This window comes from Cydia amplana, chromosome Z, assembly GCF_948474715.1.
Source record: "Cydia amplana chromosome Z, ilCydAmpl1.1, whole genome shotgun sequence".
NCBI classification, from domain to species: Eukaryota; Metazoa; Arthropoda; class Insecta; order Lepidoptera; family Tortricidae; genus Cydia; species Cydia amplana.
The window spans coordinates 18,694,192-18,708,878 of record NC_086096.1 but is presented as its reverse complement, the minus strand read 5'-3'; the positions used below and the strand labels follow the sequence as shown (position 1 = coordinate 18,708,878).

Below are 14,687 nucleotides of genomic sequence, written 5' to 3'. Positions count from 1 at the left end.
ATGGCTGTTTCAAGCGCCCTCTGTAGTGAACAATTGCCTCAATTGGCAGTATTTAACCGTATTATAAGGATTTATTTTATTTAACCGGTCATGCATACTCACTAAAGATTCCGGTTAATATTAATATATATTGGTATATTATATTGCTAGTACTGGCCAGGGACCGGAACCGGTTACCTTAACCGGGGTTTTTCATAGGGTTATTTTAGAAGTGGTTATAAAAACCCCTACCATAACGGTAACCGTCTGATAAGGTAACACTTTGATTCGGTAACCGTATCAGATCGAGTTAACCCCTGTTACCGGTAACCGAAATAAAAACCCAGTCGATTCTGTTACCTCATAATAAGGTTTTGAACCAGTTCAAACGATTGTAATCTTTACGCAGACTTAAATTCAACTCATTATTGAATAACCGTGGTTGGCATGGGCGGTCTATGAAGCCTCCAGCACAAACAAGTTTTTTTGCCGGTAACTTCGCTTATTGTCAATTCAAACAATATTGCACTTTGAGTCCTTAAGCTAAAGTTGAAAACATAAGTGAGCGATTACAGTATTATTTTGGAGCGACAGCCGCAGGCAGCGTGGTTATTCCTTTGTTTATCTTTATACCTGTGTGTTCCTATTGTTGTGTTTCGGAGCAATTCTAGTTTAGAAATGTTTAGAAAAGGGGTTGCAAGTAAACAACATCCTATCCTAGTAATATCTGCTATTATTTACATAGTTATATTTTATGCTACTTAGATTATTATTTTTATTTTCGGGTTCACACTTGGTATGTACCTACAGATTAAAGACTGATTTAAAGAAAAATTTTTACCTAACTAGTAATTTTACTGGTACATAGTTAGGTATAATTTATCTTTAGATTCCAGAGAATAGAGATAGAGTGATTAAAAAAAATCACTTTGTGATAAAGATACATGCGCTAGTGGATTGTGGTAGATATTTTACCATTGTTAACAAATGACATATGTACTAGTTATTACGAGCTTATTTTATAATAAGCAATTAAAGTCTATTCTTTATCCGGTAGACTAAAATGACATTTCACAGTATGAAATGAAATGACACATGATGTTCATTCATACTATGAAATGTCATTTTAGTCTACCGAATAAAAAAATAGACTTTAGTTTAAAATGTTTTCATATGCGGTGAGTTTGTATGAGCTAAAAGTCGTAATTTACCTTGTACCGCTTAATGCAGCGATCAGAAAATATATATCTATAGCAGTGATAAATAAACTTATTTTAATACTTCAAATCTTTCATTAATACCAGAATTCATTATATTTATTGGGTATCTATAACATTGCTAGGTGAAATAGTTTTGTTTAAATTAAATAGATACATACATACTTAGTAAGCAGTGTTGATCATTCAAGAATAAAATCATTATTTAAATAAGAATTCCTAAGAATAAAATCATGTTGATTTTATTCCCGTCAAAATTATTTAAATAAATTTGATCGGAAATAATTAGTATGTGAAAAAATTGAATAAGAATAATTCTTAATCAAATAAATGTAATCCCATCAAAAACATTACATGTAAAAAGGTGCAAGTCTCGCAACGCTTTTACTACAAAAAAGTTTTGAGATGTAATGTGAAACCAAGTCGGTTATTTTAATCAGTGCCAGGGGGTGTTAAAACCGTATCAATAAGATATCTTTAATTTGTAATACGTATAATGACTTGGCCATCGCACGGCTGCATAATGGCAAAAGGATCATCGTCACCTATTAAAATAATTCTAATTGAACATAACGCTAGCGCTAATTGCAGTTTGAGCATTACACATATTTACGAGTACGGTACGAGTAAAGCATTATGTGCGATTGCCAAGTCATTATATGTATTACAAATTAAAGATATCTTATTGATACGGTTTTAATACCCCCTGGCACTGATTGAAATAACCGACTTGGTTTCACATTACATCTCAAAACTTTTTTGTAGTAAAAGCGTTGCGAGACTTGCACCTTTTTACATGTAATGTTTTTTTAAGGGATCTCATCTCTTTTTGTAGGCAGTCCTTCTTTTCGGGTACTCATACCCATACTATGTATACACATATCATAACTAAATATATCTTCATTTATGAACTGCAACAGTAAATTTGTAATATCATATATTTATATGGGATTACAAACTTACTTATGCAGTTCTTAGATCTTTAAAACGTGAGTGATATTGCAATATTTTTAGGTGTACCCTTTATGTGGCCATTAAACCCTAACTCTGTACCAAATTTCAGCTCTCTGAGTTTATGGGAAGTACTAGTTCTATTCTGATGATCATGAGTGAATGAGTGTCATAAATGCGAAACTTTGCTTTCGCTTAACTTCGGAACTAAATGACCTACAGACTTGAAATTGGATTTTAAGTATGTGATTATAACTTACTGGATGACGAAAATTTCTGCGTTCTGGTCTTATCCAGAGGTTCTCAAATAGGGGCCTGAAAATGCGGCGAAATGGTTCCAGTAAAGGATGGTACGGCAGTGTTTGCTTCGCGCTCGACTTGGCGGGGGCACTGCCGTGCCCCAAGATCATGATTTTATATTCTAAATAATATTCCTAGATTAAACATGCAGTCTGGGTGCCGTATAGGCGTTACGTATAGATAGAAGTAAATTAGACAAGAAACTACTATGTTTCTTGTCTAATTTACGAGGGGCGTTCAAAATATTCTCGGTATTGATATCTTACGACCTCTTCTAAAATTTCTTTCGTTACTGGCCGCTAAGGTTTATTCATTGACATTAAAAAAAAGTATAATTCGAACCGAGATAGTCTTTTGTTTTTCTGCAATTGCTGAACAAACATGAACATCCTGTGCGAATTGACAATGTTAACTAAATTAGAACATCGATGCGTGATAAAATTATTGACAAAACAGGGTAAAAATCAAAAAACCATAAAAGAGGAAATGGATTGTGTTTACCGTGAGTCTGCTCCTTCTTTATCTACCATTCAAAAGTGGTCAAGCGAGTTTAAACGCGGAAGGGAGAGTATTGAAGATGACACTAGACCTGGCCGGCCTGTAGTAGCTACTTCACAAGAAAATATTGATAAAGTGGAAAAACTTATATTGGAAGATGGTCGAGTGAAGGTAAAATCTATAGCACAAGTAACCAATCTCTCTATTGGTACCGTACATGATATTATACATGACCATCTTAATATGTCAAAAGTAAGTGCAAGATGGGTTCCGCGAATGCTGACTCGGCTTCAAAAAGACATGCGTGTAGCTTGTTGTTCCGATTTTATTGACCTGTGCGGTGAAAATCCTGATGAGGTGCTGCAAAGAATAGTTACTGGAGATGAAACCTGGGTTCATCATTATGACCCAGAGAGTAAACAAGAGTCCATGCAGTGGCACATTAAGGGTTCAGCTCATCCCAAGAAGTTCAAGGTCATCCCTTCAGCTGGCAAGGTCATGGCCACGATATTTTGGGATTGTGAAGGAGTATTACTAATCGATTATAAAGAAAAAGGTGTAAATATCACAGGACAGTACTACGCTAACATTCTACGTCAATTAAAGGATGTAATTAAAGAAAAGAGGCGAGGAAAGTTAACCAAAGGTATTCTGCTTCTGCATGACAACGCCCCCGTCCATACTGCTCATATTGCCAAGGCAGCTATTGTTGAATGTGGGTTTAAAACTGTTACTCACCCACCGTATAGTCCGGACTTAGCCCCCAGCGACTTCTTTTTGCTCCCCAATCTTAAAAAGGATCTGCGTGGAAATTAATTTTCTGACGATGAAGCATTGAAGGCGGCAGTGGAGGAGCATTTTTACACGAAAGATAAAAAATATTTTTACGAGGGATTAAAAAAAATAATTGATCGATCTTTTAAGTGTATGAACATAGGGGGGGAGTATATTGAAAAATAAAAATATCAAACTTTTCGTACTTGTTTGTTTTCATTCTCATACCGAGAATATTTTGAACACCCCTCGTATACCTGATTTTATGCAATAAAATCTTACAAATTTAATTTACTGCCGCATAGTCTTGGTATTGGACGATACCCGTATTTCTTTTAATGTGATCTAAATCATCAGGTACAATTCAGCTGCTATGAATAAAAAAAACCGGCCATGTGCGAGTCTGACTAGCGCAGGAAGGGTTCCGCACCATTACGCAAAAACCAACAAAAAAATAACGTTTGTTGTATGGGAGCCCCACTTAGATATTTATTATATGCTGTTTTTAGTATTTGTTGTAATAGCAACAATAGAAATTCATTATTTGTGAAAATTTCAACTGCCTAGCTATCATGGTTCATGAGATACAGCCTGGTGACAGACAGATGGACAGCGGAGTCTTAGTAATAGGGTCCCGTTTATACCCTTTGGGTACGGAACCCTAAGAAAGATGTTTTTAAAGGTAGGATAAGGAATGGCTCGATATGGTGTATTCCTATTTCTCCCCGCCGGGCACAGATGGGAATAGGCGCTTCATTTAAATCATTCCCATATGTCCCCGCCTCATGTATCGCGGCGGTCACGTTGGGCAGGAACAAATGGGGAAAATACTCATGTTTATTTTCTGTTTTCGAATTATGTTTAGTATGTGGTTACAGTGTCCGAGTTACTACCAAGACTTATGGTGTTTTTAAAAGTTCTTCTGATATTTAAAATTTGCATTTATTATTTAGACGGAAATTAACAGATATTAATATCGTTTGACACAACGCTTGCCGCACGTGTTTAGCAAATGCTGACAAAGAATTCACCACGCCACGACTTAATCCTATTGTTATTACCAATGAGTAATAAATGACGGTCTCAAGTGGAAACACGCCTGCAACTTTCTGCAAATCTAGTGATAAGCGTAGGACTCTTTTCTTACCTGCAGTAATTTACTATCTCATTCACTTTCCGTAGGTGTGAAAGAGATAGCACACGTATGACCTCAAGGCTGATAGGAATCATAAACAAAATACATACATACTTAATACGCAAAGAAATATACATTGAACCATCATAATTATAATTTCGCAGTTTACTTTATATGTAGCTTCATTATAAAATTATCATCACCGTTTCGAAGACTTCAAAAAATGTACCTATCTATCACAATAAAATCTTTTACGCTAAAAAAAAATTCAAATCAATCCGACCATTGAAAAGAGGGGTGAAATTGAAGTGGATTATGTATTGTATATTTAAACACGTATCATCGTTGTTTCTTATTTATTAATAAAGAATACATGTTTTTGGTGCAAATCTAAATAGAAAAGTCACACTCTTTTAATATGTCAATGTTTTAAATGTATAAAATCAATATAACTAAACGGAGAAGGTTTTAATACCGAACATTCATTTTACTATCTATCTATAGTTAACATTCTAATTGAATAAAACGTTATTTAGAATAATCCTACACCTGGAATAAATATTCCGTTTTTTATTTTTCATTTAATAAAATAAAAGTGACATGATTTATTAACTTTTATTTTATTCTAAAATAACGAGTGTAAGAATTATTCTTATTCAAATCGATTGGAATAAGAATAAAATGTATGTTCTTATTCTTCTTCTTATTCAAGTTATTTTTAGTCCAACTCTGAGACTTGAGACTTAGTATGCTTTTTACATTCCAACAAAACTTTCTTCTCCAATTCACGGGATTTTTTTAAACCCGAAAGAGTAAAAGGAATTAAGTAGTAATGTATGTAGTATAAAAATGCAAGCTATATCAATATAAGCCAGAAACCCAGAACGCCTGAATTAAAACTTGGGAACATTTAACTATATACCTAAAGGAAAATACGTCAGGTCTTCTAAATGTTTAATAGAGTAAAAAAAAATGTTTAACAATAAAATTAAATAAATAAATGCTTATGACAAAAATTAATGAACAATGGTTAGGTTATGTTTAATAAACAAAATTAATAAAATTAAAAAAATAAATAAAATAAATAAAATAAATAAAATAAATAAAATAAATAAAATAAATAAAATAAATAAAATAAATAAAATAAATAAAATAAATAAAATAAATAAAATAAATAAAATAAATAAAATAAATAAAATAAATAAAATAAATAAAATAAATAAAATAAATAAAATAAATAAAATAAATAAAATAAATAAAATAAATAAAATAAATAAAATAAATAAAATAAATAAAATAAATAAAATAAATAAAATAAATAAAATAAATAAAATAAATAAAATAAATAAAATAAATAAAATAAATAAAATAAATAAAATAAATAAAATAAATAAAATAAATAAAATAAATAAAATAAATAAAATAAATAAAATAAATAAAATAAATAAAATAAATAAAATAAATAAAATAAATAAAATAAATAAAGTAAATAAAGTAAATAAAGTAAATAAAGTAAATAAAGTAAATAAAGTAAATAAAGTAAATAAAGTAAATAAAGTAAATAAAGTAAATAAAGTAAATAAAGTAAATAAAGTAAATAAAGTAAATAAAGTAAATAAAGTAAATAAAGTAAATAAAGTAAATAAAGTAAATAAAGTAAATAAAGTAAATAAAGTAAATAAAGTAAATAAAGTAAATAAAGTAAAGAAAGTAAAGAAAGTAAATAAAGTAAATAAAGTAAATAAAGTAAATAAAGTAAATAAAGTAAATAAAGTAAATAAAGTAAATAAAGTAAATAAAGTAAATAAAGTAAATAAAGTAAATAAAGTAAATAAAGTAAATAAAGTAAATAAAATAAATAAAGTAAATAAACTAAAATTAATACAATAAATACAATATATACAATAAATACAATAAATAAAATTAATAAAATTAACAAAATTAATAACAAATAAAATAAATGAAATAAGTAAAATAAACAAAATAAAAAAATAAACAAAATAAATAAAATAAACAAAAACATTAAAATAAGCAAAATTAAGAAAATTGACAAAAATAACAAAATAAACTATTATAAAATATGTAGTTAATTTATTATTAACAATTTTTCTTAGTATTTGACTGACGGCACATCACTAAATACGAATGTAGCAAACCAATAAGCAACCGATAATAAAGGTTACCATAACTGAATAAAAACCGGTTAAAAACCCCTAACAAAAACCCTAACGCGATGGGGTTTTGAGATTAACTCGGTTAACGGTTAAGGTTACCGTTTCAATAAGCTTACCGTTACAATCAGGTAACAGTATGATAGGGTTACCGAATGATAAGGTAACCGAATTGATTGGGTTACCGAATGGATAGGATTAAGCGTAAAGAGGGGTTTTCCGGTCCTTGGTACTGGCAATAACAATAAGTAGGTAAGCTTATTTAAAGGAGATTGACTTTAGCACGTGTGATGTAAACAATATCGGACATTTTGTAAATCCACTAATTAATGGACTAAAAAGTGGGTAAAAAACCTAACTGAATTGAATGAGAATTTTAACGAACTAAGTTAATTACTTTAAACAAAAGGAATTTGTAATAAACCTGCAAAAATATTTTTGTCTAGTTGCGTTATAGTGTTGTAGGTAGGTAGGTTAGGTTCATACCTACTCATAATTACAACGTGTCAAAACAATTGCACTATTAGTAAGTAGGTACGCGCCGCGGTTATCAATTCATCATGATGGAAGCCATTTTTTTAATGCCAACATATTTAAAGAGACATTGTTAGAACGTTAAATTGAGAGACAAAAGCAGTTCCTCATTCGCTTCCATTACTTAGGCATGATGTATTGGCGCGTGCCTAACTGGGTCTCCCCGTTGGCTCGTCATGGTGCGCCGACTTTTTATACGCTACGGGACCGCGGCCACGACCATCGCACTAAACTCACCACCTACTATGCAGTCAGCTTCTATATCATACGTAACACGCGAAAGACGATGTTCCTTCCATAGGCCATAGGTAGGTAGTTTTAAGTAAGTCTGCAGATATGGCCTGGAAAATTAGACAAGAGAAAATCGTCGACAGATCGAGGTTGCGGTTGGTTTACCAACGGCAAAATAAATAGGTACCTATTATTTCTACAAATTGACGGTTTTCGGAATTAGGTATTTCTTTACTTGTGCTACACAGGAATACCTACACACTACAATGGGAAGTCCGCTATAGGTTTTGATTATCTCCCTAACGGCCTAGGGTGGAATCACATCTGTCAGCATCGAGCCGCATTTTATATATGAGAAATTGCTCGTTAGTATGAAGATGCGTACGCATGCTTTCAGCTTTCCGATGCGTACGCATCTTCATACTAACGAGCGATTTCTCATATAGACACAGATAGGGGTGAAATCACATCTGACAGATGTGATTTCACCCCTAATCTTGAATTAATTTTATTTAAATTAGAACAAATTTACTTAATAAACTAATATCCCCTGATACCTAGTGCCGCTAGCCAGTCGTAAGTTTCAAGTTGAATGAGAAGGAAAACAATTATGCACTACATCTGTATATTATAATATTTATAATATCAGGCCCAGCATAGTGAGATGGAGCGATAGCCTATATAATATGAGAAAACGTATATTATCGCAGCCGACATATTGGAACTGATGGAAGAGTTGTTGTTTCACGATTTTTTTAAAGTTTAGTATTAAAATACTTATTATTTTTATTATCAAACCTAGAAATTAAGGGATTGTTTTAGAAAAAAGACAAATCCTAATTTTATAATCTGGAGAGACCTCTAGCGATCTATCCTGTCTGCCTATTTTTCAACTCTGTCAAAAAATACAATTTTATAGTAAGCCCAAGTAACACAAGGCAGCTGAATATTGTTTGAATAATAGAGCATGCCGTACTGTAAGCTGAATAAGGTAGCTGAATAATGTCTGCAACAGCGCTGTTACAGACGTTATACAGAAGATTTGGGCACAAATTAATCAGCTTACAACTGAATAACAGCAATGTAATAGCCGTATAATGTGTGCATAGTGGTGAATTAGCTGAGTAACACTTGTATAGAGGCTGTCAAAAGCTTCTATTCGGCTTTTAAACCAAAGTTATCCAGCTTTGTACACAATGAATCAGTTATTCACACGTTATTCAACTTTTGGTTCAAAAGTGCATTTTTACAGAAAATATATTCAGATATTAGCACTAAAATACAGAAAATGTGTATTAAATCAATGATAGTACATATGGTGCTACTTTCCCGAACTAGTGCGGGAAATAGCACTTTCCGTGCGTAGGTATATGTCGAAAGTGTAAAGTTCCATATGTACTGTAAAACGTTGTACGATACACGTGCGAATAGGTAATTTGCAACTCGTGTCGAGTTTCGAATTTCCTCTTTTCCGCACTTGTATCGTAAATAACCATTATGATATTTATAATTCATGAGAATACGAGCATTCGCTTGAGCTTCTAAGAGCAATGCACTTACCTAATTTACGACAATTCTAAGAGCTGGTTTGTAGTCTTGTACTCTGTCAGATACTTACTGTCATGTGCAACTTGTACAAGCATTCTACTTCACTAAATTTTTTTTAGTTAACTGAGGCTTCTTGAGTCAAGACTCCCCCGCGACTACGGCCTTGAACTATGGATAATCCTTATATCGTAATATCATTCATCTAATTGATCTTAATTTAATGAATGTCATTAATCTTCTAATATCATACAAACTACACCTTAAGTATATTAAAGCCGCGCTTTCTACTCACCGGATCCACTTATAAGATTTTGCTCAGATATCCTGATAAATGCGTAATGCACACGTACTCAAGTCGTAACTTATCCCAAATTGTATCACAAGTACCACTCGGGTAGTTTCGCCAATTGGAAATAATGTTCGTTCACAGAAAAGTTCGTTAATTTAAATTTGAACCAACGGCGGGAAAGCGTCGCTGTTCGTGTGTGCGTCTATACGGCACGGCGTCGGTACGGCAGCGGGCAACTCGGCGTGAGGCGAGACTGGACTGACCTCGGTTCGGTAGGCTCTGGTGCGAATGGAGCGGTGGTGGCGAGAGGGCGAGCTTTGCGAGGGTGGGGTCACCACGGGCCATTGTCCGAGCTGCAATTGCAACCACTCGTATTATTTTTATGAAAACTGTGAAATCTACAATAAAAATCTGGAAGGATCTAGGACAAGAATATTCTCCATACAATTATAAAATCTCTCACCAAACTACCGAGCCCACTATAGTTAGGTACCTATACTTAGCTATAGTTATCAAACCAGAAAAGGAAGCAGCATTCAGTAACCCTGTTACATGGTATAATAATACGAGGGGCGTTCAAAATATTCTCGGTATTGATATCTTACGACCTCTTCTAAAATTTCTTTCGTTACTGGCCGCTAAGGTTTATTCATTGACATTAAAAAAAAGTATAATTCGAACCGAGATAGTCTTTTGTTTTTCTGCAATTGCTGAACAAACATGAACATCCTGTGCGAATTGACAATGTTAACTAAATTAGAACATCGATGCGTGATAAAATTCTTGACAAAACAGGGTAAAAATCAAAAAACCATAAAAGAGGAAATGGATTGTGTTTACCGTGAGTCTGCTCCTTCTTTATCTACCATTCAAAAGTGGTCAAGCGAGTTTAAACGCGGAAGGGAGAGTATTGAAGATGACCCTAGACCTGGCCGGCCTGTAGTAGCTACTTCACAAGAAAATATTGATAAAGTGGAAAAACTTATATTGGAAGATGGTCGAGTGAAGGTAAAATCTATAGCACAAGTAACCAATCTCTCTATTGGTACCGTACATGATATTATACATGACCATCTTAATATGTCAAAAGTAAGTGCAAGATGGGTTCCGCGAATGCTGACTCGGCTTCAAAAAGACATGCGTGTAGCTTGTTGTTCCGATTTTATTGACCTGTGCGGTGAAAATCCTGATGAGGTGCTGCAAAGAATAGTTACTGGAGATGAAACCTGGGTTCATCATTATGACCCAGAGAGTAAACAAGAGTCCATGCAGTGGCACATTAAGGGTTCAGCTCATCCCAAGAAGTTGAAGGTCATCCCTTCAGCTGGCAAGGTCATGGCCACGATATTTTGGGATTGTGAAGGAGTATTACTAATCGATTATAAAGAAAAAGGTGTAAATATCACAGGACAGTACTACGCTAACATTCTACGTCAATTAAAGGATGTAATTAAAGAAAAGAGGCGAGGAAAGTTAACCAAAGGTATTCTGCTTCTGCATGACAACGCCCCCGTCCATACTGCTCATATGAGCAGATGATTATATATATATTGGCAATATTGCCAAGGCAGCTATTGTTGAACGTGGGTTTAAAACTGTTACTCACCCACCGTATAGTCCGGACTTAGCCCCCAGCGACTTCTTTTTGCTCCCCAATCTTAAAAAGGATCTGCGTGGAAATAAATTTTCTGACGATGAAGCATTGAAGACGGCAGTGGAGGAGCATTTTTACACGAAAGATAAAAAATATTTTTACGAGGGATTAAAAAAAATAATTGATCGATCTTTTAAGTGTATGAACATAGGGGGGGAGTATATTGAAAAATAAAAATATCAAACTTTTCGTACTTGTTTGTTTTCATTCTCATACCGAGAATATTTTGAATACCCCTCGTATACTCCGCCTGGTACTCTCTTCCGAGATTCGCGAATGACCTAACTGTCACTTGCCTACGTCATCATGCTGTTTACAGGTTCTCAAACTTTAAAATGTGGGAGAATTTTAACCAACGGTGAAAATTATTTTAACGGCATTAATTTTAAGTTATTCATGTAGAAACATAGTAAAATAAAACAAATCTATACTGCACTTTTCACTCCTACTCTTACAGTTCCGAATAGAGCAGCCAACCATTTTCGTAACAAAACATTAATTACCAAGCTTACGACGTGAAAAGTTTGGAAAACACTGCGACTGCTGACACTGAGCGAGAAGGAAATAACAATTAACACGCGTTCGACAAGGATGACGGTCAGGGACAAAATGGCGGATTGTCAAATGTAACAGCGCTATCCTGTGTTGCCAGTAGTGTAAACAGAACTACCCGAATGTCTGAAATTTCTTTCGTGAATCGGAAGATATTGCTAACCAATAATTAAAAATGACGTGTTATTGTAAAATTTAAGATAAAATACATATAAATGAAATTTATAAAATTATAAAGAAATATTTTAACTTATTAACCATAGATATAATGTACCCATGTAACATGTTATGTTGAAATAAAGTGGCAATGTTTTTGTGACGTAGGCAAGTGACACTCTGGGAAGAGAAGACCATGTTTTATTAGACCATGACCCTGTTACAATTCTGGCGAGCTCGGACATACATGATCAAAGAATATAATACTCACTAGGAGTACATGATACAAGATATCCCTAAATGCCCCTAGTACCAAATGTTTACCAAATTTTATGCTAAACCAATTGCAATCCACAAAAAATAATTAAGTAAATCGGAGTAAGGTGTATTATAGTAAATTGAGTAATGGTTTGAAGGAGTTACTCTTAGATCCGTATTTTCCTGTATTTTCACTCAAAATTTACATGTATCTAAAATTCTAAATACATTTTTTGGCGGGAAATTCATAAAATCTTGGGCTTGTCGCACTTTGTATAGTAGGCATTGTAGTTTTGATACTAGAAAATATTTTTGATTTTCTGTGCACATGTAAGGGAGTCATCCATTAATTACGTCACACGAATTTCTAGGTTTTTTGACCCGTCCCCCCCTCCTTGTCACACTTGGTCACATTTGGCAAACCCCTCCCCCCTAGTGTGACGTCACATTTTTTCTACGAAATCGCCAAATCGAATTAAGTAAGTTCCTAAGTATTATTAATATTTTATCAAAATATTTTTGACTATATAAATATTAGTAATTTTATAACCTAAAACTGCTTAGGAAAGAAAATTAAACGAATAAAAACGACTATCGTTTTAAAAACTTGTTATATAAATGTACAGCGAATAAAATAATTTAAATAAATTTTCGGTTGCTGATGAAGTTAAAGAGACGTCACAAAGTTTTTGTCTCCCCACTCCCCCATGTTACAATATGTCACATTTTCTTGACCCAGGGAGGGGGTACCCCCTAAACGTGTGATGTAATTAATGGATGACCCCAAGGTACCTAAGGAAATAAATTAAATATACGTTGACGTGCGTGACGTGTCACTAAGGCCTTTATAAACAAGTTACAACCTTGATTTTTTTTGGAAATATACTAATATTAGATGCAATTAACATCCAAATTTCAAAACAATCGAACCACTAGTTTAGCTACAACAAAATAAAAACGATTAAAAAAAAATTTTTTTTTTAGCCGAACCAAGTAGATTCTAGCCTTGAAATTTGGTAAAACGATATCTTATAATAAGACAAATAAACCTAAGAAAGGTACACTTTAGCCAGGGGCAGTTTCACTATAGGATTGCGGCTAGACCCTTTGAAAAATGTAGGCGCGAAGGGATATCGTCCCATAGAAAATTTGAATTTCGCGCCTTTTTTTACTGACTAGATTTGGTTGACCAGCTATACATGTAATGTTTTTGATGGGATATTATACTTGGTCAACCAGATCTTGACAGTAGAAAAAGGCGGCAAATTTGAAAAATGTAGGCGCGAAGGGATATCGTCCCATAGAAAATTTGAATTTCGCGCCTTTTTCTACTGACAAGATTTGGTTGACCATCTATATTTAAAATAAACCCCCTTTTTTTTGGGAGAATGGCTTTTGCTGCCAGGGCACTATGCCAACGTCAAGTTTACTTATAATATAAGGACAAACTGAGGAGTGCACCTAATAATGATTTTGCCCAGAATTTTGAATTTAGAGAATTATACATTTAATATAAGTTTTAATAATATAACATTAGCAATAAACACATATAGCTGTACATACATACGAAATATTTATAGACTTATACATATTATTTTTATCAATAAAATATGCCAACAGTTTTAATACATTGGGTTCAGAACTAGCCAGAAGAGATTTGACATTACAGGGGAGGCAGACTTTGAATTTTATCAAGAGATCGTATAAGGAAAGACGGTTCAACGGACATTCGAAAAATATAATTATGTTCAATTGTGCCTACACCATACCCACATTGGCATTCCGGGCTACCTTTTACATTAATCCTAAATAGAAACTCCGGAGAACAAACATGACCCAGCCTAAGGCGAATCAGAACACTTGTTACTTTTTTTTGAACTTATGTTTATAAAACCAAGGTTTACGATAAATATTTTTTTGAATTTGAAACCCAAAGATCCGACCAAACAGAAAGTAGCTTTGATGATGAAACTACGTCCAAGTCCTTACTGAAGCATTTAAATAAAAAGCGGCCAAGTGCGAGTCGGACTCGCCCATGAAGGGTTCCGTATTTAGGCGATTTATGACGTATAAAAAAAAACTACTTACTAGATCTCGTTCAAACCAATTTTCGGTGGAAGTTTACATGGTAATGTACATCATATATTTTTTTTAGTTTTATCATTCTCTTATTTTAGAAGTTACGGGGGGGGGGGGACACACATTTTACCACTTTGGAAGTGTCTCTCGCGCAAACTATTCAGTTTAGAAAAAAATGATATTAGAAACCTCAATATCATTTTTGAAGACCTATCCATAGATACCCCACACGTATGGGTTTGATGAAAAAAAAATTTTTGAGTTTCAGTTCGAAGTATGGGGAACCCCAAAAATTTATTGTTTTTTTTCTATTTTTGTGTGAAAATCTTAATGCGGTTCACAGAATACATATACTTACCAA

General features: G+C 33.4%; 1 protein-coding gene and 1 long non-coding RNA gene across 2 annotated transcripts in view; one reads left to right on the top strand and one right to left on the bottom strand.

Moving 5' to 3' along the window:
- The window catches only part of LOC134660806 (cadherin EGF LAG seven-pass G-type receptor 2), a 44,387-nt gene extending 34,560 nt beyond the window's left edge, over positions 1 to 9,827 (bottom strand). The window contains exon 1 of the mRNA XM_063516604.1: positions 9,631 to 9,827. The gene's annotated coding sequence lies outside the window, so the exon portion shown is untranslated. The remainder of the gene's footprint in view (positions 1 to 9,630) is intronic.
- The window catches only part of LOC134660854 (uncharacterized), an 848,341-nt gene that overhangs the window by 292,511 nt on the left and 541,143 nt on the right, over positions 1 to 14,687 (top strand). The window lies entirely within an intron of this gene.